The 26990-nt window shown below is 42.9% G+C and overlaps 1 protein-coding gene across 1 annotated transcript in view; it reads left to right on the top strand.

Moving 5' to 3' along the window:
* Window positions 1-24136: 24136 nt before the first annotated feature.
* The window catches only part of PDE4B (phosphodiesterase 4B), a 396360-nt gene continuing 393506 nt past the window's right edge, over window positions 24137-26990 (top strand). Inside the window, exon 1 of the mRNA XM_037906917.2 lies at window positions 24137-24260. The gene's annotated coding sequence lies outside the window, so the exon portion shown is untranslated. The remainder of the gene's footprint in view (window positions 24261-26990) is intronic.

Here is a 26990-nt window from a genome sequence, read left to right as displayed (position 1 = left end):
TGGTTAACGTGGGTTTGCTTCCCTCTGTGTTGCACAGGGCAGTTCCGCATATGGGCGCATGTTTCTCTGTAGGTAAAGTGATGAACTGCACCATCTTAGACACTCAGTGGTAAATATTAAGTGTGTTACCTTTAGAGGGGTGCCCAGACAAGAACCCTGGCTTCTAGCACTCCTAAATGTGAGCAATGTTTGGACTTAAACTTCACAGATCAGACCTCCTGCTTAGTTGTCTCATCAATATACTATTGTTGTTGAAAACTCCATGAGTGGGTGCAGAAGAGTACTGGTCTGACCGTTCAGAGGACAAAAAGCACCTTGAGATCATGTTCTAAGAACAATTTCAAAGTCTCCCACTTATTTTGGTGAAAAAGCTGGACCATTTTTTGAGCACCCAGTCTCACGCTGTATGAGTCATTTGTTTGTCATCCACTCCCATACACGGTACAATGGAAAAGGATTGGAATCTACACCGACCCAGCCTCCTCTGCATCAACTGCTGCTGTGTTCTCCCAGATTGGAAAACATCTCCTCAGAAAACCTTGATTGGCTTGACTCAGAAACCTGCTTTTAATTTCTACAGCAAATGGGGTGGGGGTTTTTGGGGGGGGCAGGAGGGAGAAATTGTGTGTGGATGTGTGTGGGGTGGGGATGAGTAGAAATCCTCTGCTGGAAAAAGAAGAAAAATCAAGGTTAATACAAGATGATAGAGTGTCTCTAGGCTGAAAACTAGAAACCCAAAGCCAGTGAGATTGTTCCATGCTGCTAAATTGACCAGTACGGTTCTGTGGATGATGGCGACAAGATTAAATGCTGGATTTCCACTCCCCCTTCCATAGGACAAAATTGAAGAGCTAAAGAGATGATCAGTCAGTGAATGGAATCAAAAAAGACAGAAATTAATCACTGGACAACCTCTTGATGTTGTTTACTTTGTGATGGTGGGTCAGTGTGTTCTATGCTGTTTGCCTCATGATAATCCCGCTATGCCATTGTGAGGCAAATGTTGTTAACCAAAGCCAGACCATTGTAATCTCATTATTTTGTGGCTGGCTGAATCCATCTAATGCAATTTCCTCCCTCCACCATCATGCTCTGTGCTAGCTAGGGAGAGTGTTTTCCTCTTCCCCTCTCTCTGCTGCCTGGAGGCAAGAGAGTCTCTTAGTCTCCCTTGTGCACATGCCTTATAAAACAGTCTTTAATTACATGATCACATACTATTTTTTCCGCAGGACCACAGGTTTATTCAGTGCACTGGGCAGATCTAGGGTGACCAGACAGCAAGTGTGAAAAATCAGGACCGGGGGTGGGGTGTAATAGGAGCCTCTATAAGAAAAAGACCCAAAAATCGGGACTGTCCCTATAAAATTGGGACATCTGATCACCCTAAGCAGATCAGCTGTGGGGACAAATCAGGGTTGTGTAGGACCCCTGCCTTGTTTGTTGAGGAAACTGGAAGGTTTGTACCTAATGTGGTACCTTGGAAACAGCAGGCCGAGGCCCAACCAAAGCTAAAGGCCTGCCCATTCAACTACAGAGGAGGAAGCACCAGGCCACAAATGACTACTCGGGACAATGAATGGGGAAGCCTATGAGGTTAATTGGCCAATTTTACCTGTTCAGACATTGTATGGGGTGGACACCCCAGCACAACCCCGATCCTTTAGGCCAGTAACCCTATCAAAGAAGGCAATTAGGATGGTTTGGCATGATTTGGTCTTGACAAATCCATGCTGGCTATTCCATATAATCCTATTATACCCTAGGTCATGGGTTCTCAAACTGGGGGTCGGGACCCCTTAGGGGGTCGCGAGGTTATTACATGTGGGGGTTGTGAGCTGTCAGCCTCCACCCCAAGCCCCACTTTGCATCCAGCACTTATAATGGTGTTAAATATATTAAAAAGTGTTTTAAATTTATAACGGGGTTGCACTCAGAGGCTTGCTATGTGAAAGGGGTCACCAATACAAAAGTTTGAGAACCACTGCCCTAGGTGCTTACAAATTGATTGTTTAATAATTTGTTTAGTATCTTTCTGAGTATCTAGTTTAGGCTGACTGGTCTATAATTCCTGGGTCCTCTTTGTTCCCCTTTTTAAAGACAGACATGTTGGCTGCCCTTCTCTAGTCCTCTAAGACCTCACCCGTCCTCCATGAGTTCTCAAATGTAATTGCTAATGATTCTGAGATTGCTTCAGCTAGGTCCTGAAGTACCCTAGGATGAATTTCATCAGGCCCTGCTGACCTAAATACCTCTATCTTATCTAAATATACTTTAAAGAGCCTCATCTTTTCTCCTTTTAGATCCCTTGTTTGGTGTAACTCATTTTGTGCCTTAGCCTCTCTTATTTTGTCCCTACATGGTTTTGCTGTACTTTTGTACTCCTCCTCCAATGTGTTCATGTTTCCACTGTTTGTAGCATTCCTTTTTGATTTTCAGATCATTAAAGAGCTCCTGATAGAACCACTTTGGCCTCTTATTATTCTTCCTATCTTTCCTTCACATTGGGATAGTTTGCAGTTGTGCCTTTAATATTGTCTGCTTGAGAAAGCACCAACTCTCCTCCACTCCTTTATCCCCTGAGATTTTCTTCCCAGGGGACCTTACCTACCACCTTGCTAAAGTCTGTTTTTCTGAAGTCCATTGCCCATATTCTTCTGCTCTCACTCCTTCCTTTCCTAAGAATCATGAAATACATCATTTCATGATCACTGTCACCCATACTGCCTTCCACCTTCAGATTTACTACCAATTCCTCTCTTTTGGTCTGATTCAAGTACAAAATGGCTGTCCCCCTCCTTACTTCCTCCACTTTCTGAAACAAAAAGTTGTCCCCAATATATTCCAAGAACTTATTGAAAATGTTGTGTTTTGCCATATTACTTTTCCAATGGATGTCTGGGTAGTTGAAGTCCCCCATTACCACCTCTTCTGGTGTTTTGGATATTTCTGTTAGTTGTTCTAGAAATGCTTCATCTTCCTGATTTGGTGGGGTACAGTAGACCCCTATCATGACATCACCTCTATTTTTTTTACCCCTTTTATCTTTACCCAGAGACTTTCATCTGGTGTGCCTCTCACCTCCTTCTGGATCTCTGAACAAGTGTATGTATCCTTGATGTATAATGCCACAGCACCTCCCTTTTTATCCTGCCTCTCCTTCCCAAACAAGCTATACACTGCTGCACTAATACTCCAATCATGAGACTTATCCAACCAAGTCTCTGTGATGCCAGGTAAGTCATAATTCAGCTTATTTACTAATACTTCCAGTTCTTCATGTTTATTCCCCATACTCATTGCACATTCCTCCACTGATTTCCCTCTTGTTGCTCCTATGACCCTATTGTAATTTTCCACATCCCCCTCAACATCTAGTCCTGTGTTAAGGTCATCTCTTTTATGCTTACCTAACACTGAGCTTTTGTCACCTGCCCCCTTTGAACCTACTCTAAAGCCTGCTTCACTAGGTTGGCGATTCACTAGGTGCAAAGATGCTCTTCCCCTTCTTGGTCGGGTGGACCCATCTCTTCCCAGCAGATCTTCTTCTTGGAACCAGCATCCCATAGTCAAGGAAGCTGAAGGCCTTTTTTCTTGCAAGGTACTTTCTCTTTCTTTCAAGATACTGTACAATATTTTCCCAGAATCAAAGTACATGATGGCCAGCAGGTGGCATCATGGAATAGAAAAGAAATAAAGAAATAATGCTTCCTTGTTAAACTTGCAAACATTTTAGCTGGTTTATCTGTAACTTAAAGAATCACACACCTGATTTATTTCATTTCCAGGGCTAACTGCCCATAAGAATCAGACAAGAAAAGGCACAAGCTTAAGATACTTTTGTTAGGCAATTACAACTCCTTCCCTGAGAAATGGACTTTGAATTTCTGTTGCAAATAATAGTAAGATCTAGTCTACATGATTAAACCTCAGCATTCTTAGTGATTAAATCAATGGTCCATGCACACCTATGTAACCAGGGCCAGTTTTAGCTGCAAGCAAGCAGGGCGGCCACCTGGGTGCCAATGTCCAGAGGGTGCCTGTGATGAAGCAGAGAAACTGCCAGCCAGCATACCAGGAGTTAAAGAAAGCCTTTGGGCCAGCTAGCCTCACCCCCCTATACCTGAAGCCAATCCCAGGTCTGGAGGAGGGATAAAAGAAGAGAGTCTGGCTCACTTCAGGGTTGATTGGTGGAGAGGCAGGAGCTAACTGTCTCCTTGCCTGAAGGGATGGAGCACTGGCCTGCTAGCCAGGGCAGCCACCTGGAAGTAAGCACTGGTTTCCTAGACAAGGGGGTCTGTGGAGGACCCCCCAGCATGGGAGGTAGCTTACTGAGCAAGCCCCAGAGACATTAGGGGGCTTGCCCTCACCAGCTTGTGGCTGCCTCACCCAAGGGAGACTGGGACTGCAGCAAGGCACTGTCTGAGGAAAGCAAGCTGCCTGGTAAATTGGACTAGAGGGGCTATGCCCCAAACTGAATGGACTGGTATGAACAAGCCCAGGGCAGTGGATTCTGACTCCCTGCTGGAAGGGACACCAATCCCCCTGTTCACAGGTTGCCATACATAGGGCCAGGGCTGGGACCTGCTGGAGAGGGGCTGAGTATCTAGCAATCTAACCCCTAGACTGCCCAGCCACCGAAACCCTATTACAGTGTCACACCACTGTGCTGCTCTGTTCTGATGGGCTGGATGTTTTTGTTCCACCGATTGGCTGTGGGTTTGTTGGTTGCTTGGGGGGGGGGCAGGAGGGGGTGGTGGTGCTGGCAAAAATGTTTTCTGCCCTGGCTGGGAAAATGGCTAGGGCTGCTCCTGTACGTAACTCATTTTATTTAAGAAAAGTACTGCTCTTTACAAGACACACTGACAGTGTATGGCCAAAAGATAAGCTACAAGACCCTAGAGCCTAACCAGTATGCTGATAAGAGAACAAATGTTGCTCTGAGTAAAACAAAGCAATAATTACACTCATCACTGCTGTCAGAATCTTTTTTCAACATTTCTGAATAAGTGTTTTAAAGAAAAAGTAGCTTATCAAATAAAATGAAGACAAGGCAGAAAGGGGACAAATGAGAATTCTGCTAATTTTAGAATGGTTAATAACTGGTATTATTAATAATCATATTTATTATGTTTAATGCAGTGGTGCCTAGGAGACCCAGTCGTAGACCAGGACCCCACTGAGCTGGGTGCTGTACAAACACAGAACAAGACAGATGGTCCCTGCTCCAAGGGACTTATGTTCTAAGTAAACTATTTCCCATTAGTTACATTAATTGCTTTAAAATTTAAAAACATCTTTTGGTACTTTTGCTGTTTGTATTAATAGGAGTCTGAGTACTTAGGCCTAGGGCTAGAAGACCTAAACCTGAGTTTTGCTGTTCTGCTCCTGAACTCCAATCCAGGGACTCTTATGAACAAGGAGAACCTTGAAACACTCTATGGCCCTGATCCAAAAGTCAATGGAAATACTCTCCATGACTTCACTAGGCTTTCGAACAGGCTCTATATGCATATTATGTTTTTAAAATATACAGTTCAAGAATGTACTTCTTGAATATTAAAAATATAGCTAAGTAAGTGGAACATTAGCTACTGATGCTTCAGTTTAAATGATTCCCATGACAGGACATCCTATTTAAACTGAGGACACTATTCCAATAAGATCTGGGAAAGGGAAACCCTCCTCAAATGGGAATTTCAGAAAGTATCCTCTGAGGATGAAAGGGAAAAATAATTTTCCATTCCTCTTTCTACTGGGCACGCGAAAGGGCGTTCATTTGGTGAAGTCTTGTAAGAGCTGCATACTCACTGATGTGAGTGTCGATTGTTCCACTATACAATAATAAGAACATTTTGTTTACAGCACTTGGTCCATATGCTGGAAGCTATAGTTTTCAAAAACTCAGTTGCAGCATTGTTTCTCACAATAGAACTGCACATTATTTTGGATACATTCCCAGGGAGACCAAAATAATATGCAAAAATGGTTTTTTTTCAAGGTGAGTCCAAGTGGAAATATGTAACATGCTGGATAGTGGAAAATTGTTTGGTTTGGGCACGTGTCATTCTGTTAAGTCACTTTTTTTAAGGATAATTAATTTTCTGTGTGAGACTCCAATTGATTACTACCCATCAAAAGCTTCTCATGCCAGAGCTGTCATCAGGAAAGCAGGGAATAGGATTGAGAAACTCACTGGGAAATCTGAAAATCAGTTTTGACAGTTTATGGAATAATGCTGTCCCTGCTGGAATGGGGTGAACAGAAAAACAAGTGAAGAAGAGAAGAGGAGACAAAGGCTTTGTGGGTGACTTTAGTCATGGCGAAAGATATAAAATGTCCAGCTTTGGAGAATGGGATCCTGATTATCCATAGAACAGGTATTACTTACATACTGGCAATTGCAAGGTTATCTAACTTCATTTTCAATGTGCCCATAATTGTAGCATCTTTCCCCTCAATTCTTAATAACAATAATGCACTATGTGGCTCTGCCCGATACTGGAGGGGTCACTTGTGAATGCAAATGAGCAGTTTGTTTTCTACATCTAGTTCATTTTCTGTACTTTTGGGTCCTATTTTTGAAAAATCTTAGTGGGAATCTCTACCTGTGCATTGAACGAATTTGATCTTGAGTCAGACATGGAACCTCCTGATGCTACTGAGCTGCTTTTCAGAGGATAAACTCATTTAAAATTGAAACTGGCCATTTGTCAGTTTATGCACACTTGTGTGAAGAATGGATGTGACCAGAGAGCAAGTGTGGACCTACTGTTACTGTTGCCAAATCAAAGCTGGCAAGCTAACCGAGGGCCAGAAGAATACTGGCAATGAAATGGTTAGCTGGGCCTCTGCCTGCCTGATGAGGATATGTCAGGACAATGTTCTAGATACACGATGCTGTTCTTTACAGAATAGTTTGCAATCACTTTCATGAAAATGCTTACGGAAGAGATCCAGTTTGTAGGTGACTGACTTTTTAATGATCTGAGCCTGGATTGTCCCCACTCTTTTGGAATTAAGAGAACCCCTCTTGGGTGGTTCTCACCTGGAGATGTGGATTAGTGAGCAGCACTGCCACCTCTTCTTCTTTATTGTGCCCATTCTCAGTTACCCAGTGATAGCTCTCCCAGCTGGAATGCCAAGAAAGAGAGAATGTTTGTTCATAAAATTGGGAGCTGGAGAAGAGAAGTCAGTCCTCATGGCACTCTCCCCTCCCACAGTGGATAACATGACTAAATTAACGTTGTGTTGGCGTTAATGGTGACATCACACCAACCTTCCTCTGGGAGGTGAAGATCTCACAGAACTCTGCGAGGTGAACTTGTTGAATTCCCACTGAAACAGTAGGATCTGGAGCTCTCAGATGCTCATTATTTTATCTGCATAGACAAATGACTTCATACAATTACCTCTAAATGTGGAGGAAATATTGTAGATTTTATTTTATTTTTTTGCTTGTGTTCCTGTTCTTCACATCATTAGGATTTTGAAATGTGCTTTCATACAGATACAAGCTGCATTTTGTTTGCATGTCACAGTAATGTTGGGTTCCTTTTGACCTTTTTCTTATTGGCTGGATTTAAAAAATATATGTTGAATTAGAGGCTGTTCTGACCATGTTAAGTTGGAACAGTGCCCCCAAAACCATTTAGAGCTATCTTGCAGAAGCAGCTGCTCTGACAATGTTACATTAGCAGGGTTATAACTGCATTAGCCTTTACAGAGATCTAAATTCAATACATCTAAAGAGATATTTTAATGCAGATGCTTCTTTGAGACACTGCACATGGTGGTAGGCCAGGAGAACAAGAAAGTGAAAGTGACCAGAAACACAAACCGTATCGGGTCACTGTCCATAATGGATGAAATGCCCCAAGTATAAATGAAAGCATAATTTGACCTGCAGTTTTTAATTTGACAGTGCAGCATTTAAAATTCTCTCTCTAGTAAAGATATGAACTAGATTATGCTTCCAATTACTCCATTACTGTCAGTCATAAAATAGCTGGACACATAGACTGTTCTAGCTGCACTTCACTTTACTAGTACTTAATCTAAGGGAAAACACTGGTGTTTAAGAGAGCAGAATGTTTTTGTTGCACAATGTTTTATGATGGCAAAACAAATACTTATGATTGGGCCTGAGACTCAAAATTCAGATTGTCATTTGAATCTGTTCTTTCCCACAGTTCAGGGGTGGATGGGGAGTTGGTTGTGCTCATCTCTGTAAATAGCTGCTGTCTGTGTTTGAACTCTTTTTGTAATCATGTGTTTTTCTTCCTGAATTACTTATGTGATTCAGGACAAAGAGGAGTGGCTGCCTCCACACCTAATGCGGGCATTGCCCCTGAGCCTGTTCATTTCATCAGCCAGTGCCTGACAATATGACGCTTCCTGAGAAAGAAGAAAGGAAGACTTGTGGCACCTTAGAGACTAACCAATTTATTTGAGCATGAGCTTTCGTGAGCTACAGCTCACTTCATCGGATGCATACTGTGGAAATTACCACTAGACGTAGCTCACGAAAGCTCATGCTCAAATAAATTGGTTAGTCTCTAAGGTGCCACAAGTCTTCCTTTCTTTTTGCGAATACAGACTAACACGGCTGTTACTCTGATTCCTGAGAAAGGATATGCCCAGATTTCAGTATGCTTGGCTTGGGTGTGCAAATTCCTATCTGACAGTTTTACCATATTGCAACATTTTACAGTCATCAGATTGCCTATCCATTGCGCTCGTTGTCTATTATAAGGTACCTGTCTGAACCTCTGTAGTAAAGAACAATTATATACCCTCTTTCTGATAGGATCTAACATGAGTCAGGCTGAAAATTGGCAGGGTTTTTTTGGTTCTTTTCAAAATCTGCTTTACATTTTGTTGGCCGGTTATAGTGAGAGACAGACTTTTTTGCCAACACCTCCAACAAAACACTAGGCTTGGGTTTTAATAGGATACTTTCCGGGTATGTTTTACAGTGTTATTTTTTAAAATAGTTGATTGTGCCAAATTCATCTTTGGTGGAACTTCACTGAATAAATTAATTTGACCCATTGTTTGCTGTAATCCTTTAGAAGCTTAATAATGAATTCCCTGTCCAAACAAAATTAAACCACATGAATGCAAGTTAAAGGCCCGATCCTGCCAACACATATGTATGTGAGTAACTTTATTCACTTAAGTATTTTACAGGCTTCAGGAGACTACTCATGTGAATAAAGCTATGCCTGTAGGCAAGTGTCTACCAGATTGGGCCATTCAATATCTTAAAAATAAGTTTAATAAGATATTGTCACACTAAAATTAATGCACTAAACCAATAGGTAAATATACCCTCTTTACCTATGTTACTAATAACAGACATCATCATTAAAAGAGAAAAACAATTAAAAATCTGTCTTACTTTTTTCACTATGAACATGAACCCAGACAAGAATATATTAGCAAATGTGTCACAACACCTTCAACTGTCCCAGTGACTATGCATGGATGTTGGGTTCTCTTTTGGCTGATCAATCCACTCCAAATAATGCTATGAGCTACTGATATATGTATTTTTTTCATCGGCATAAGCTGGGTTTGTGTATTTACACTCTCCTGCTGGTAATAGCTTATCCAAAGTGACCACTCTCCCTACAATGTGCATGATAATCAAGGTGGGCCATTTCCAGCACAAATCCAGGTTTTCTCACCCCCCCCCCCACCACACACACAAACTCACTCTCCTGCTGGCAATAGCTCATCCAAACTGACCACTCTCCCCACAATGTGCATGACAATCAAGGTGGGCTATTACCAGCAGGAGAGTGAGTTTGTGTGTGTGTGTTTTTTGGGAAAGGGGGGGGGTGTGAGAAAACCTATATTTGTGCTGGAAATGGCCCACCTTGATTTTCATGCACATTGTAAGGAGAGTGGTCACTTTGGATAGGCTATTACCAGCAGGAGAGTGAGTTTGTGTGTGTGGTTTTTGGAGGGGGGTGAGGGGGTGAGAGAACCTGGATTTGTGCAGGAAATGGCCCACCTTGATTATCATACACATTGTGAAGAGAGTGGTCACTTTGGATGGGCTATTACCAGCAGGAGAGTGAGTTTGTGTGTGTGGGGGGGGGGGGGGGGGGGGGGGGGGGGGGGCAGAGGGTGAGAAAACCTGGATTTGTGCTGGAAATGGCCCAACTTGATGATCACTTTAGATAAGCTATTACCAGCAGGAGAGTGGGTATTGTTTCATGGTCTCTGTGTATATAATGTCTTCTGCAGTTTCCACAGTATGCATCCGATGAAGTGAGCTGTAGCTCACGAAAGCTCATGCTCAAATAAATTGGTTAAACTATCTTGTGTTGTTGATTTGACCTGTGTTCAGGGAAACACCACTTTGTACATTTTTTTTGTAAATAAAGTTATTGCATCTCAGAAATACCCGACTCCATCAATTTCTCCTCCAAACGGAAACAACTTGCTAGACCCTGAAAATTGAGTAACTTAGGTCAAAAGAGAATAACAATATTACTTAATCAACCCGGAATATGTAATATTAACCAGTACTGTGGAGTCCCTAATGGAGGATCACCTATACAAAATATGTAGCTTCAAAAGAACTCAACTGTATTATCACTGAGGGCAAAAATTAGTCTCTTAGGGCCAAATTCTGCCCTAAATGACATCTGTGCAAGCCCAAAGTCTTAAATGGAGAGTGTAAATGAGGGATTCAGATGTACTTTGAAGCAACATTAAATGCTATCTGTCTGTTTATATAAAACAATAATATTCAATGAAATTAAGTGGCATTTGCTAGATAACTGATGCATATTAAAATGAAATGTTTCCTAATGGATAAAGAAAGATGCCTTGAATGTCAGGGCATTGTTGTCTGTACATGTACTCGATAATAATAATGTCAGTTCATATAAATTAAGATTAAATTGACTTATTTTGATCCTTTAGTAAAATATAGGGACCTGGTGCTCAGGCTCTTTTGTGAGAGAGAGATTAGACATATTGTTAAAACCAATTTTTTTTCACAAAATCCACCAACATCTAGCCAATAGACCAGCTTTTCCACCCACAGCTTTATAAACTGGGCTACAAGCTCACATACAGAGAACCAGCTCTTGGTTTTAGGCTACTAGCCAGCTGAGTTCCTCACCCCCATAGAGAGGATTAGCATAATTCACCAGCATCTTTCTCAACCAGTATGTCAGCTGTGACCCTGCTTACTCTTTGCCCCTCTCAGGGATTTTTATATTCATATTAAGCATGGATGAGGCAGTTTTCTGAATCTGATGGTCTTGTCAGCTAATGACACGCGGTAGCTGAGGGGCAGGCACTGAGAGTGTCAGCAAGAGTGCTCATGAGGAGAAGCTATGCACACTTAGTGCACAATGTAAACAATTACCAAACATTCTGGCTAAATGACAAAAATCTGTTCCTTTGTAAGTATGCTGCCTCTGAGAAACAGATCTGAGCCCTTGTCCCATTCTTCTCTGACCTATATCTAGCCTTTTTTTGGGGAGGAATGGTCAGGTGATTGGATGATGCAATACAGAGTATGGGGTAAAACTCCCACTGACTTCAGAGTGTGCAAGATTTGTACAAATTCAGTATTCTATTCTTGCTGCTGGCCTATAGGCTCCAGTAGAAAGAGAAGATGGGTGGAGGAGCAAGACAATATTTAAATCTTTAATAAAAAATCTTGCCACAAAAACAAATAAGTGTTGCCCCCACCATAAAGGTGCCTCCTAAACTAATGAACTATTAAAAAAAACCCAAACACTCAAATATTCCAAAATAGTGCATAAAATAAGCCAAAAAAATCACTCAACTCTCCTGTTGTTGATGCCTGTTTGTACTTTGAACATCACTTTGAAGCTTCCCTGGTATGAAAGCCCTGCTTAGAAACTGAAAAGTGTTTATTTAACAAACAGCCCAGTTGCATTAAAAAAAATCAAACAGTGAAAAGTAGTGCAACACCCCCCCCCGCCAAACAAAAAAACACTGGCATATTCAGTTGCTGCTGCTTTATTATTAATAATTTGTTTTATCCTAGTGCCTGGGAGCCTCAGTCATGGCCCAGGACCCCATTGTGCTAGGTGCCGTAAAACACAGAACAAAAAGACAGCCCTTGGCCCAAAGAGTTTATAAGCTAAATGTAAAACAAGAAACAACAGATGGATTATAGGCAGCCTGATGGTCTGTGTTGGTCAGCATGACAAGCAGTGGTGTCTGCACACCAGCAGCTTAACCATTGTCAAGTTATTGTAGGTATGACAGCAAAGGAGAGTTTGAAGGAGGATCATGCACTGGTTTTAGGGATGTTTATGGGGAGCTCCTTCCAAGTGAGAGGGGCAGCATAGGAGAAGCTACAAAGCTGCTTGTTTGACAATGTAACAAGTAAGCAATGGTGGCAATGGCATCATGGGCTAATCAGAGGCGGGAGCTGACCTTTTGACACTGAATGAAAGATGATAGGTAGGATGGGGATAGGCCACCATGAAGGGCTGTAAAGAGAAGACAAGTAACTTATGTTTGATACAATAGAGAGGAAGCCAGTGGAAGGATGCAAAGAGAGGAGTGACCGGGTCAGAGCAATTGGCTAGGACAGTGGTTCTCAGCCAGGGTACATGTACCTTGGGGGCACACAGAGGTCATCCGGGGGTCATCAACTCAGCTAGATATTTGCCTAGTTTTACAACAGGCTACCTAAAAACACTAGCAAAGTCAGTACAAAGTAAAATTTCATATAGATGATTTGTTTAATACTGCGCTATATCCTATACACTGAAATGTAAGTACAATATTTATATTCCAATTGATTTAATTTATGGTAAAAATGAGAAAGTAAGCAATTTTTCAGTAATCATGTACTGTGACACTTTTGTATTTTATGTCTGATTTTGTAAACAAGGAGTTTTTTAAGAGAGGTGAAACTTGGAGTACACAAGACAAATCAGACTCCTGAAAGGGGTACAAGATGTTTAGAGCCTGGATGAGCATTTTAACTGTGTGGCTGGGTAGGACAGGCTGTATCTTAGAGATATTATGCAGAATTGGCAAGACTTAGACATAGCCTGGGTATGAGACTCAAGAGAAAGGTACGAGTCTAAGATGACCTCCACGTGATGAGCCTGAGTGACAGGCAGGATTGGGGTATTGCACATGTGAATGCATCTCTTTTCCTTAACCACACCACTTCTCCACTCCCATTCATGATCACATATAATCTCTGTGGCAAATACAGCCATTTGTATTCTTTCTTTTTATTTGCATTTCTGTTTAAATACACTCATATTTTAGGTATCAGATAACGCATCACCATAAATTTCAGTCACCAACAGAACTCCAACGGTGACATTCTGGCCTCATGGAAGTCAGTACCAAAACTTCCTTTGACTTCAACAGGGCCAGGATTTCACCCCAGATGTCCTTTGATGGTCAATATTTCCAGGTTGCCCAGTTTCAAGTGAATTTCATTTTAAGTTTGTGGGTTCTTGCAGACCCCAAGCCCTGGGTTTCTGAAACTATGCAGACAAAAACTGGTAGATTCTGCGCTGCCATACAGAACAGCTGGGGTAACTAGATCAAACTGCATTTCCTTTTTTAAAAAATTAATATACTCTCATGTATTCATTTTTATTAAAAACCAAGACCTCCATATGGTGCTGCTACCTTTGTGCAGCACGCAGCAGAGGCAAAACTATTATTCCTCGTTTGATGCTTGTTCCTGCTTAGTTAAAAACATCCTTATCTTCCTCTGACTCCTCATGTTCTCTCTGGGGGAAAAAAAATCCCAACGACTTTGCATAAATTAGAGATGCCAATAGCTGAAATGAAACAACCAGCTTGTTTACCACTATAAAACTGAGCTCCCAGCAAAAGGAAAGTGCTTGTGTACGTTCAGCTCTTGCAAGGGTGGGGGTGGGGAAACAGCTGCCTTTTTTTAAAAAGTGTGACCTACCTTATTCTTTCTCCTTGAAAGCCCTGAAAATATGAACTGTTTCCTCTCCCTCCACCTACCCGACAAATATGCGTAAGCTGTTAACACTCTTGATTTTTCTAACTACTCCCACCTATTTTATGTCATAGCTTTCCTCTCCCAGTCAACTCCAGAAGTTCTCTCCATACCACGTATCTCTTTTCTAACTTACCCCAGTCTTTCTTTTATTTCTCCCGCCTACCCACACCACCATCCATGGGTCTGGAAATTTTACCAAATACCTATGAGAACAGAGGACTAAACCCATGAGGTCCAAATAGAGATGAATGATGAATGGGAGCCCCTTTTCAGAGGGAATGCCCAGGTGATACCAGTCAACACCACCGCTCCAAGACAGCTACCAGGGAAAGGGACAGAATTCCTAACAGGGGCTGTCCTATGTGCTACCACTTTTCACATCAGCTTCAGCTAGTAGGTGACTGATAAGTTTGAATTCTCCCACCTGACTGCTGGAATGGAGAAGGAACATTCTTTCTCTCTCTTCTCCCATCCCAGAGCCTCTTGGATGTTTTGAGGATGGTCGGACTGTTTGATAATTTCCCATCAAATTGGTTGATGGAAAATTGGGGTCTCAACTACATTAATTTTTTGATGAAAAATTATCTTCCCACAGAATTTTGATTTTTTTCATTGAAAAACTGAACACAGAATCACTGAAATATTTCAGCCAAAAACTGTCATCAGAATACTGAAATATTTTAATTGGAAAATGCTGCCATGGTGCGATATGGGAGTTGTAGTTCGGTTGCCTTATGGCCCTATGCTCCTCTCTGGACTGGGCTAGCTGGCTGGACTACATCTCCCATGAACCATGGCTGTGGACTCCCATGATGCATCATCCCCACTGTCCAAGAGGGAAGACCAAGGAGCATCCTAGTCTGACCAGGAAGCCTGGCCTATAGAGGGGAATGGGAGTTTGAGCCATAGGACTACAACTCCCAAGAGGCACTGCAGCATCACTTCCAAGTTAAAATATGTTGTTGTTTGGCCAAAATATTTCTTTTCAAATTTCTTCCAAAAATTGAAATTTTCCACAACATCCCCCCCACCTCTCCATTTTTGACTAACTTTAGATGGTGGGGAATCTTCCATTCTTTACACACATCCCAGCCTCAAGGCGGCTGCAAGACATATGTGCATGTTAGTTTGAGTGTGGGGTTTCTCAGACACCAGATAGGGGTTTGTTGTTGTAGGGCTGCTCAGAAGAACTAAACCAATGACTATTTTAAAAATTACAATATATTTTAAAAAACTATTATTTTAGTAAGTGTTCTGCAGTTTATTTAATAAAAATACGATTACATTTTATTATAAACCAAACTAAATTGCACTAGTCCAAATAAATGAACCCACTTGGTAGTGGAGCTGCCTTGAATGTTATGATCATACTTATTTGCATATTCACTTATATGCATGATTTGGAAATCCACAGCAGTTCTCCTAATTCATTAGTGAAAATGAAAAGATTCTGAGTTATTGCTTCTGACTGAACTTTTTGAGAGGATGTGAGGCATGTTCTGTATGTTACTAAAACAGATGTTTTAATATGTTTCTCTGAAATGGATGCTTTTAATAATACTTAAAGGTGTGTTGGGTGGGGTGGGGGGGGGGAGAGGATCACCCATCCCCTTGTCCCTTTCACCTTGCTGCACAGCCTAATTTGTATTTTATCACAGCCCCCCAAATCAAAGACAGCAGTTGTACTACTTCCTGTACTAAAGGTGGACAGTAAGTGTCATTCCCCTATCATGGGAGTATAGAGAGCATTTGCTGTACCCCATTTAACTGCACCGTACTCCTATACATGGACTTCATCAACATATTTCAGCTGCACTGTGATGGATGGATATAGATGGGAGACCACATGCTCTCCACTGGCCTCCCTCCACTTCTTTCTTTCTTTTTCTCTCCTTTCTGTCCTTCTCCATTCATGCCGTATGACTCCATTGCCTTCCATTAATCCAGGGATTCTCAAACAGGGGGTCACGAGGTTATTACATGGGGGGTCATGAGGTGTCAGCCTCCACCCCAAACACTGCATCACCTCCAGCATTTAAAATAGTGCTAAATATTAATGTGTTTTTAATTTATAAGGGGAAGGGTCACACTCAGAGGTTTGCTGTGTGAAAGGGATCACCAGTCCAAAAGTTTGCGAACCCCTGCATTAACCTCACCTTTATTCAGCCTCTCACCCCAACCTCCTTTGGAGTGCCTGGATGGGATAGGGGGCTAACAAGACCATTTGTCTGCCATGGGCTCTTTCTCCATCTCGAATTGAAGGAGGTCTGGCAGGAGAGAGGATTGTCTCTGCTTCTGTCTGCCTCTTCTCTTCCCTGGTGGTGAGGGGTCTCCTCCTTCCCCTCTCTCCGTGGTGGGAAGGGGAATCTTGTAAGAGGAGAGACTGCAAGATGGAAGAGCCAAATGAAGTGGACACGTCTTTTCCCATGAAGTTCTGCTGCTCCTCCACCTACTGGTGGGAAGGTTGGGAGCCCTAGAAACTGCAGTCAGGAATCAGCTCCTCTACTGATCCCACCTCCAAGTCTCCAATGTGGTGCAAGCTCACTTCGTTAGCCAGTAAAGAGGGGGAGCCCTGGGGAGGTGAGTTGTCCCAACCCAGAAAGAGAGAAAAGCTCTTCCTTTTTTTTTTTTTTTAGCAGAGAAGTGGGGGCTGTTCTTTTACTCGTTTTCCTCATATTTTCAACACTGCTAATAATAACTTCATTCAAAAACCAAATTTTCTTTACTACTTTTCTGTTTTAATAGAAGACACATATAATCATTTCAGTGTTTTGACAGTGCTTTAATGTAATCAGTTGTTCTGTTCCATTCTGCACAGGTTCTTATACCATGCTCATCACCATGGTATATCAGCTCCTTCCAGTAGTGCCTTAAACAACGTGACTAATATCTGTCATAAGTTTGTTCTCTCATCCTCTCCCCAGGGGAAGGAGTGTATGCGGTATGGTGCCTTGTTTTGATAGTGGGCTTTTTAATATACACGTTGATATCTATTTATGGTAGAGAAAGCAAGGTCAAAGAAATGTGCCTTGCACTTGGAGCAGAAAGTGATGAGGCTTATGATGGTCCTTAGTTCCTGGGGGGAGTTCATTCCACATTCTCCAATTGGCCCCTGAGAAAATACTGTCTCCTGCACAAGCTTTAACCTTATTATAGGGAGTTCCATTGAGCCAGAGAAGCAAAGTTGTTGACCACAGTCTTCATCCTGGAGCTTTAGAGAATCTTTTAGGTAACCTAGGCTCAGGCCCTAGAACACCTTGAGGAAAGACCTTGAACTCCATTTGATATTGTATAGGAAGTCAGCATAAAGAGTGGAGGACATGTTTGATGTATTCACAGTAGCCGTTGTTGCTGAGGAAATGTGTTGCAGTTTTTTATTCTAGTTGGAATTTCCTAAGGGCTGAAGGCTTCATGCCCAGGTATATCATATTGCAATAGTCCATCTGAAAGGTGACAAAGATGTGAATAACTGAGGCCAGGTCATCATCCACCAGGATGAGATGGAGATTCTTAGCAACTGGAGATGGTAGAAACCGTTACTCATGGATGCTGGTATGTGCGAGCTTAGCATTGATGAGGAATCCAGGAGCATGCCTAAACTATGGACTGAACTGATCAATCATGGTGTGTTTCTTTGACCCAAAGAGACTGCATCATACCTGAGACCTCTTCAAATGCTGACCTCTGCCCACCAACATCACCTCTGTCTTCCTCAGATTCAACTTCGGCCAATTGTTCTTCATCCATGAGCCGATCTTATCCAAACACTAGGCCATTTCGGTGGTAATGGTATGTGGTGAAGGATACGTATAGCTCTGTGTCCTTTGTTTATTGCTGGCACTTGAGTCTATGTTGTCTGACCAGTTCATCAAGTGGCTGCAAGTAGATGCTGGAAAGGACCAGAGAGAGAATGGATCCTTGTAAGACTCTACAAGTGTGGGGGAGTCTAGTGGTGGAGGTGCAGCAGTGGTGCAAGTAGAAATAATTTTTTGCTGGTACTGCACTCATGGGAGGGACACAAAGGGGGCCACGTGACCCTCCATGTGACTCCTCCACGCCCTATTCCCAGCCTGGGGTCCCCATCACCTCTGACACCCTACTTTGTATATACAAACATCAACATGCTTAACTGCTCACTTTCCCCCCTAAATATGTAGTATTCAGTCTGTTTATATGGAATATAGGAGTTGGGTGAAGAGTCATTTCAACATATATATGATTTATTAAAAGACAAATTTTAAATAGAACTGTATCCTAAACTGCTTTATGGTACTGTACCCAAACATTGCATTTCAATGGGGGATTCAACTTCCTTTATAGGAACAGACTCCTGAAACTCTTACCAGTACACAAAAGTGGTCCATAATCATGCAAATAGTACCATGGCCTTCAATGGGATTGATCAAATGATTAAGGGTTTACAGGATTAGGTTCCAAGTTTGTAAATTGTTCTGGATGAAACTGACAATGCCTGAGCTGTCAGATCAGTTTTCATTCAAATAAAAGTGGGCAGAAGTGTGATAAGTCTTAGCTCCGTTGCTAAATTGAGGAACATATTTTCAGCAAAGTTCTTGGCAGATTCCTGAGGCAGCTGGTTTAAGGCTATCAGTGTCAGGCATTATAATCTTCACTTATACAGTAGTTCTCTCACCCACAAAGCTGGAAAATGAGGCATTTGTTTTCTTTGTTTTGCTGCTCTAGTTCTAGTTAACAAAATGTATGTTAGACTAGTTTGGCTGCAAAGAAGAAATCTGTGTACACTGGGGACAACACCTGATTCCTGTCAGGCTGCAGAACTGGGCTGACATCAGAATCCAAACATCCTCTGGTCAGTGCAAGCAGAGGCATTCCTCTAATGATTTGGACTTGATGTGATGCAGTATGAATGTCATGGATAATTCAGACCAATGGGGAGAAACAGAATCAAAAACACTGTTGAAACACCTTTCGTCCTCCCCACACCCTCCTCTCTTGTGGACTCCTGACCAAGTAACAGCATAATACATATGTTAACAAACTTAAACAAAGCTTTTGTTTAAGTTTGTTAGCATATGTATTGTGCTGTTAAAGCCATTTAAAGAATGAATGCCCTCCCTAGCTGCGTTCTGGTCCTTTAAGGAGCAGAGTAGAGCACACCCCCACCCCACTCCCCTGCTGGAGTGGGGCCTAGCCCCAAGTCTTTCCGGTACCCCATAGCCACTAAAAATCTCTTGCTGGTACTGCGTATTGGAGGGTAATGCCCTACTTGCACTCCTGAGGTGCAGTTTCCCATCACTACTTATAGGGTGCCTCTCTCCAGGAATGATTCAAACTATTTTAGCACATTACTCTGGACCCCTGCCACCTCTCTCAAATGAGAGAGCAGTATTTTATAGTTGAGTGTCAAATGCTGCAGAGAGGTCCAGGAGGATGAGAATGGATGTCTGCCCTCTATCCACTGACAGAAGAAAATCATCCATCAATGCCAGTAATGCAGTTTTCGTTCCTGGTCCTGGCCCAACTCCAGACTATGCTGGGTCTAGAACACTAACTTCAATTAATGAGCTTGTAGCTGTCCTTTTGCTAGTTTCTCTGAGCTTGGTTAGCCCGTACATATATGTTAGGTGTAGTGTATACCATATTAATGTTGTGTAAAGCATGTGGCAAGTTATGCTAACTGAATTTGTGTTATGCTTTTCCTACAGTTCTGTTCATTTATGCCAAAATATATATCCCAGTTCTTTGCAACAGCAAATTCAACATTTTGCACAGGTGAATATAAAACCTGTCAGAGACAAGGTGCATTCATTCTTGTCCTGGTACAGACTGGGTGGTCCAAGTGGTTTGAAATGTGGAATCCAAACCAAAAGATAAGAAAGATACATCATGGAATAAAAAAAAAGGTAAAAAGCTGATGGGTGAATTTTAGCCTTGAGTGATGTGTAAACAGCCATATTATGAAAATGGCTAGTTTGAATGCATACTTCAGAGCATACCTTCTGTGTAAAAAGAAAAGGAGTACTTGTGGCACCTTAGAGACTAACCAATTTATTTGAGCATAAGCTTTTGTGAGCTACAGCTCACTTCATCGGATGCTACTCTGAAACCTTCTGTGTAAGGTGATCTGAATGCTGTGAGAAAACTGCTTCTAGGAAGGATTGGTAATGTATCAAGTCTTTCCTTTCTTTTTTGTACTGCTTTCTTTGACTAATAAAATTTGGCTATATTAGTTGGTCCCTCAAACATTCTTATTAACAAACCACAAGTGCACTCAAGCAATTGGCTATACTTTAGCTTGCTCAGGAATGGAAGGTTTGACACTGGGCAGTATCCTGATGTATCCAGGATAGGTTTCTTCACTGTTGGTTCAACTCTTGCATGTTTAAAGGAGTAACATACACAAAGGAGGGGGGTGTATGGTTGAGAGAAAAGCTCTATATGCTCCCACATCCTTGCCTGAAGGAAGATGTCTTGTGTGTGTTTTTGTTTTCATCTGGACCATGCTAAAGACAGCTGCCCTGTGATTTCACCCCACCCTTTCCATTTGGGTTAGGCTGCAGGAAGCTGGCATTAGTACATTTTATTAGGACCTGTCTTAAAGGAATAGTGACCCCAAGCCTCAGAGGTGGGATGGCAGTCCCATTACAGCATCTTCCTTAGCCAAACCTGCAGAGCTGATTTATGCAGGGAATACCAGTAGAGAAACCAGGACCATGGGGAACAGAATGTTGATGGGGATCTGTGGGTTTAATTGTCACTGCCTAATATACACACTATGGGGAAGGCAACTCCTCCCAGATGAATCACTGCTCGCTCCCAGTGCCTCCCGCCCACCGGCAGCCCCACCGATTAGCACCTCTCTCTCCCTCCCTGCACCTCCTGATCAGCTGATTCGTGGGGTGCAGGAGGCTTTGGGGGCGAGGGGGAGGATCAAGGGCATGGCAGGCTCAAGGGAGGGGATGGGAAGGGGTGGAGTGGGGGCATGGCCTGTGGCAGAAGCAGGGGTTGAGCAGTGAGCACCCCCCAGCACATTGGAAAGTTGGCTGTAGCTCCAGCCCCAGAGTTAGTGCCTATACAAGGAGCCACATATTCACTTCTGAAGAGCCGCATGTGGCTCCAGAGCCACAGGTTGGCCACCCCTGTGATCGGCTGTCTCCTTTTGCTTACACTAGTCTAATATTGGTGTAACTTCAATTAACTTACTCCTGATTTACACCAGTGTAGGTGAGAGGAAACTCAAGTTTGATACATGTACAAATATTTTAAAGTGGCAAACACCCAGGATAGAGCAGAGTTATTTAGGATGGCACACAAAGGTGTAACTAGGATCAATGAAATGAAATTAAGTAAGGGAAAAAGCAGGCTAAAAACATTGACAGATGTCAGGAGTAATCTCCCAAGACAAGTGTCTTCCTTGGACTTTTAAAACATCATTATATAGCACGAGAAAATGTATTGTAGGGATCAGACCTTCTCTGGCAGGGAGCTGAATAACCACTTCTAGGATCAGAGTATAAAATGCTTTTAAGCTGTTTTAAATGACATTATAGAATAATAGTTTCCCATAGGCTGTCATTCTTTCAGACACCTGCATGAAAGATGTCCTAACAAAAAGATGATTATGTATCTGAAATTATCATCTGAATCATATGTGGAAATTAGTTTGACTTTTTCAAGAGGATAAATGCAACTTTTATTGATCAGTAGCAAGCAATATATTTTTCTTCTGGTAAAAAGTACTTTTAAAGTATTTTATGTAAATCTAGTTATTTAATTTGGGAATTTTACTTTTCCCCCTCTCTATGGCAACGTGGTTTAGGAACTTTTTTAGCAATATTGTTCTTATAGGTAGATCTTTATACAGTACCACCTAATCAGGAGATGGCTTTAACTACAGTGTAAATCTGAAGGATGGGGCTTTATGGGATAGTGTTTGAGTACGAATTAACAAATAGCAGCCTTGTGTTCACCTTTCAGTGTACAAATATGGCATTATTGCTAACCATAAGTGTCAAAAAATCATAAATCTGCCTTCCCCCACCAAAAATCAATCAATCATGAGATTTAAAAACAAAACATTTTGAATTCTTTTTATTTGCCTTCTAGTTTTTGATCCTTTCAGATGGAGCTAGGTCATGTTTTCATGTCCTCAATGATGAAGATCAGGAACATACTTTTTTTTTTTTAAATGAGAACTCAAATTCTCACATAATTACATTGCTGCAAGAGCTGGGGTCTTTAGAAAAATATCTCAAGAGTTGGTAACATTGTTCAGATGAACCAGAAAATCCTGCTTTTGGCAGAAAGACTACATGAAATGAGTCCTTCACTCTTCTGTGGATTGAATTTGGTCTGGTCAAGTAGCAAGGTGAGGGGAGTGATGCCAAACTTTTTGTCCAAGGTTGGATGTGAGAAGTTAAGCATTCATTAATTCATTTCAGTTTGGCTGGGCTATCCCACATCAATTTAGCAACATTCCACCCATACGACTTCTTTAGACCGACAATGAACCTATAGGAAATGGGTTTCCGAGTGGTAGCCGTGTTAGTCTGTATCAGCAAAAACAACGAGGAGTCCTTGTGGCACCTTACAGACTAACAAATTTCTGTTAAAACATATAGCTGATTGGCAGTTTTAGTTCTTTACTTGGGTATTCTTCACTTCATATTCTATACTGCCATGTACAATAGAAGTGCTGTGTTAGTACTGCCAACCCCAAAAGTTAAAAAACTATGAGTCAGCCCCAGAACAATGAGCTTTTAAAAATAAATTATGGGTCCTTTTTAGTTGTCATTTCTATTTTAACCACTTGGTGTACAGCGGGGATCAGATTTTTATGATTTTCTTTGCAATGGTGAGGCCTAGAAACTCTCTTAAAGATTAAAGCTGAGATTCCAACATACTGAACTGACTGCAGTAGTTAGGGCTTAAAAAAAAACACCACCTAGAGACTTACAATAAAATCAGGAGAGTTGCACCACTGTAAACTGCTGCTGTGCTTCACATGCAGGTGGCTGCATTTCAAGGTGGATGAAACAATTCCTGTGCATACTTTGTAGAGCCGCTTAAATGCTTTGGGATGCTACAGGAGGAAAGCTACCAACTAAAGAGGCTATTATGGGGTGGCCAACCTGAGCCTGAGAAGGAGCCAGAATTTACCAATGTACATTGCCAAAGAGCCACGGTAATATGTCAGCAGTTCTCCTGCGCCACTCCCAGCGCCCCCCCATCAGCTGTTTTGTGGGGTGCAGGAGGCTCGGGGTGGTGGGTAGGAGTGAGGGCTTGGCAGGTTCAGGGGCTGGAAGGGTTGGAGTGGGGGCAGGCGTGTAGCACAGCCAGGGGTTGAGCAGTGAGCAACCCCCAGCACACTGGAAAGTTGGCACCTGTAGCTCCAGCCCCAGAGTCGGTGCCTATACAAGGAGCCGCATAGTCACTTCTGAACAGCCGCAGGTGGCTCCGGAGCCACACGTTGCCCAAGCCTGGGCTATCACAATTTAACGGCCCCCTTATTTCTTTGGCCAGCCCCGGCCTAGAGAAGTGGGGCTGGCAGATGAGCATGAGGCTTCTCGCAGCAGGGCCTGCCGGCGTGGAGGAAGCATTGCGGTTGCGGTGGGGGGGTCACGCTGTGTCCCCACCACAGCTCATGGGGCACCCTCCGCTGGCAGGAAACTACCAGGGGACGAGCCCTCCCCACAGAGAGCAGGAGTGGGGGCTTGAAGGCAGGTGCAGGCCGACAGAGCGGCTCCAATCCCAGTCACTAGGGCAGCTCCTGCTTCCACTCTTACCCCGGCTCCCTGGGCGCCTCTTTCTTGCGTCTCCCCAGAAGCCGGGGTTCCCGGGCCGCTGCTTTCCACCGCCCCCACCACCGGGCAGCTCCTTTTCCACTCCCTTCCCCCACCCGCTTGCCCTGGATGCCCCTCTCCCCCCCCTCAGGGAATGGGGGCCAGCGGTGCGGCGGGAGCCCCAGCGCGGGGCCCGCCGGGGCGCTGGGCGGTTCAGGCTGGCGCGGCCTGGGCTGCCCGCGGCGCGCTGACAGGTGGCGGCCCTCAGACTCCCCGCGCAGGCGAAGCCGCCGCGCCATGCAAACGCTCCATTGTCATTGCCGGGGCTGGGCAGAGCTCCGCGTAGCGCCGACGAGCCGGGCGACTGCCTGGGCTCAGCCTCCACGCTCAGCCCCGGCGGGGAGCACGGAGAGCGCGTTCACCCCCCGCCCCCTCCCCGGAGAACAAAAGAGCCTCGCCCGGCGGCGGAAGAGGACGCCGGCGCCTTGGCCAAGGTAAGCGCTTCCCCACAGCTCGGGCGCCCGCTGGTCCGCGCTCCTCTCGTGCGCGGGCGGCTGGAGAGGGCGGCAGCCCGCCGAGCTGAGCTGCTCTGGTGCCCCTCTCTCTGCCCCAGCCTCTGTCAGCCGGGGAACGGCCGGAGCTGCCCTGGGGCTTTCTGCAAAGCGGGACCCAGGCAGGGAAAGAGAGACAAAGCCAGAGAGACAGGGTGCCCTAAAGAGCGACCAGGGCTAACGGGAAATGTAGAGCTGCGGGAATGGCTTGAAATGCAAATAGGGGTTGATTGGATCCCACTATGCGGTATTGGAGAGGGCTATAGGGCAAGCAGGGACCTGCAGTACTTCCTAGCTGAGTATCTCCATCCATCCCAGGATGGTCCTGCCAAGACTGACAGTGTGAATACAGACACACCAAGAGGCACGTTCAGGAACTTTTAGAAGGAAGGGTGTCCCTCGCTCTCCTTACAATTGAGATGTTAAGAGTAGCCTGCCTGTGTCACTTGTTCTCAGGGCACAGGTGAGCCCAAGTAGCCTTTGTGATCGCGTCACGAATGTTTGTCCCCAAGAAACCCATTCCAAACCTTGCTGTAAAAAAGCAGCTTTGAAGCAAATGCATAAGTAGAGATACAGGTGTGCATAATTGAGGGAGTTATTTTTAAAGGTAAGAGGAAGATGATTTAAATGATGTTAGTGGTGTTGCTTTTAAACTGTAGTTCAGAAGGAGGTGAAGTGGTTGAGAATTATGCTGCTTGTTTGAGTTAGGTTGTAAAATAAAAAGATGGTCGCATTTTATGTATTCTATATTCTGTGCTGTCTTAAAGATCTTCAGCGCATTTCTTGCCGGTTGGTTGATTTAGTTTCACAAGAAATCCTGGTTGTAATGGCTTACCCATTTATTTATTTCACTGGTTACAATAACTTTTGTGATCAGTTTTTTTGTGTTACTTTTTCCAGTTCTATCTGAAATTTATTTATTGTAATTACAATGGAAAAATACATATTCTTTCAGTTTGTGTTTGTGCTGTGATTATTTTTTGTTTATTTCTTGATTTATCATTCTTTTTAATTTGTTGTCAATATGTACATAAGAAAATAGGAGTTGATGTGCTAGAGCAGGCCATTGGCCCATTTAGTCCAGTGTTCTGTTTTCTGCAGTACCTATGCTTAATGTCTGAAAAGAAGCCGAAACCCACTTATGATGCGTCTAGTCAATAATGCAATGTGATATTGAAGGATTGGAGCTGTAGCTCCAGTAACTTCTTGATCAAGCTAAATCTGTTTATAGCATTTTTGTGATACGTTTTTTCGTTTGTTTTACTGCTGTACATCATATTCATTAACATATGGTTTGAGTCCATTTGTTTTCCTAAAGCTGCCGCTTTTCAGTTCAGTGCCATATGGGAGATGAGTTTAGGAGGGATTTGGGGATTTAACATTTCTGTGTTATGGAGAAGATACTTTAGGGGTGTATTTGTGTTAATAAGAGATGTATTTTAGTTCTGTGTGCAACAGGTACCTTCAGAACCATGAAGCATTAGTTACCATGATAGAAGAGATGGTTGACTTCTCGATGTGAAGGCTGAGGCATGATAAATCAGCCTAGATAGGCAACCAGACACTAAGATTCTTGTAATTAATTGCAACTACTGAAGGGACAAGTTGCTTTGTGTGCTGTACACCATCTGCTGCAATGTAAAATATTTCAAGAGGTCACCCGCACTGAAGAGAAATCCCTTTGCTGTAGTCACATTTTGTCTTAACTAGAGCTGTCATAATTTTGTTTCATTTTTCAAAATTTTTACTAACATGCAAGAAAAGCAGTAATACAGAATTAAGGTGTGAATTTTAGAGAATGTTGTCACTTTACTACTGTCATTCAGTCAAGGTTAGTGTAGAGGGATTTGCATATCAAATTAGAATTGCACTTTTATGTCATGTTTTACATTCATAATGAAACAAAACATGCACTGCGCTGATTTGACACACTCTGATTTATTTTTTTTCCTCCACTGTCATCTCCAGATATGGTAGCTAAATTGTAAGTAAGTGACTAGTTCATAATAAATCATCTTGATTGTAAACTCCTTCGGGTAGGGACAAAGCCTTCCTTTTGGTTTTTTTTTCTATAGCACCAAATATACTGTCTGGACTAAACAAGCCATTCATAGCAATTACCTCCTTTTTTTCCCCTGGTCATCTTATCTATTTTAATGTGCCTATTACAGGAATATCCAAGCACATCTATTTCTTTTTTTATTCCCATCTATTTCTTTTTTAGATTCTGGTGAGCCATTCTAACAGAATCCTTTTTGTTTCTATCTTGCTTAGACTTAGGCCTGAATTGAAATACTGAATCCATTCTCCCTTAGGCTCTCTTGCCTCCCAAAGAACACACTGGGAGAATTTGAATCCACTCCAGTTACAGAAATTGTAGCTCAGACTTTTGTCTTTAGTGGGCTTAACTAGCAGACTAAATCCACCTTCCCTTGAAGTTTGATGACATTTGTAGCTTATGCTCATCTCTGACTTTCTGTACCTGATTATCAGACCACAGTCAGCAGTATCTGACCTCTTCTTTCTGTCTACACAGCAAAAACTCTCATCCAATTTTTTCTTGCAATGATTACTGCAACCTCCTTCTCTCTGGGCTCTCTAACACCAGTGTTTGTGCTCCGCTCCTGTTCTAACAATACAAAACTCAGCTACAAGGATCATCTTCCTAACCAG

This window comes from Chelonia mydas, chromosome 8 (assembly GCF_015237465.2).
Source record: "Chelonia mydas isolate rCheMyd1 chromosome 8, rCheMyd1.pri.v2, whole genome shotgun sequence".
NCBI lineage: Eukaryota > Metazoa > Chordata > Testudines > Cheloniidae > Chelonia > Chelonia mydas.
Note: the sequence above shows the minus strand (reverse complement) of the source record. Positions and strands in the feature narration are given on the sequence as shown.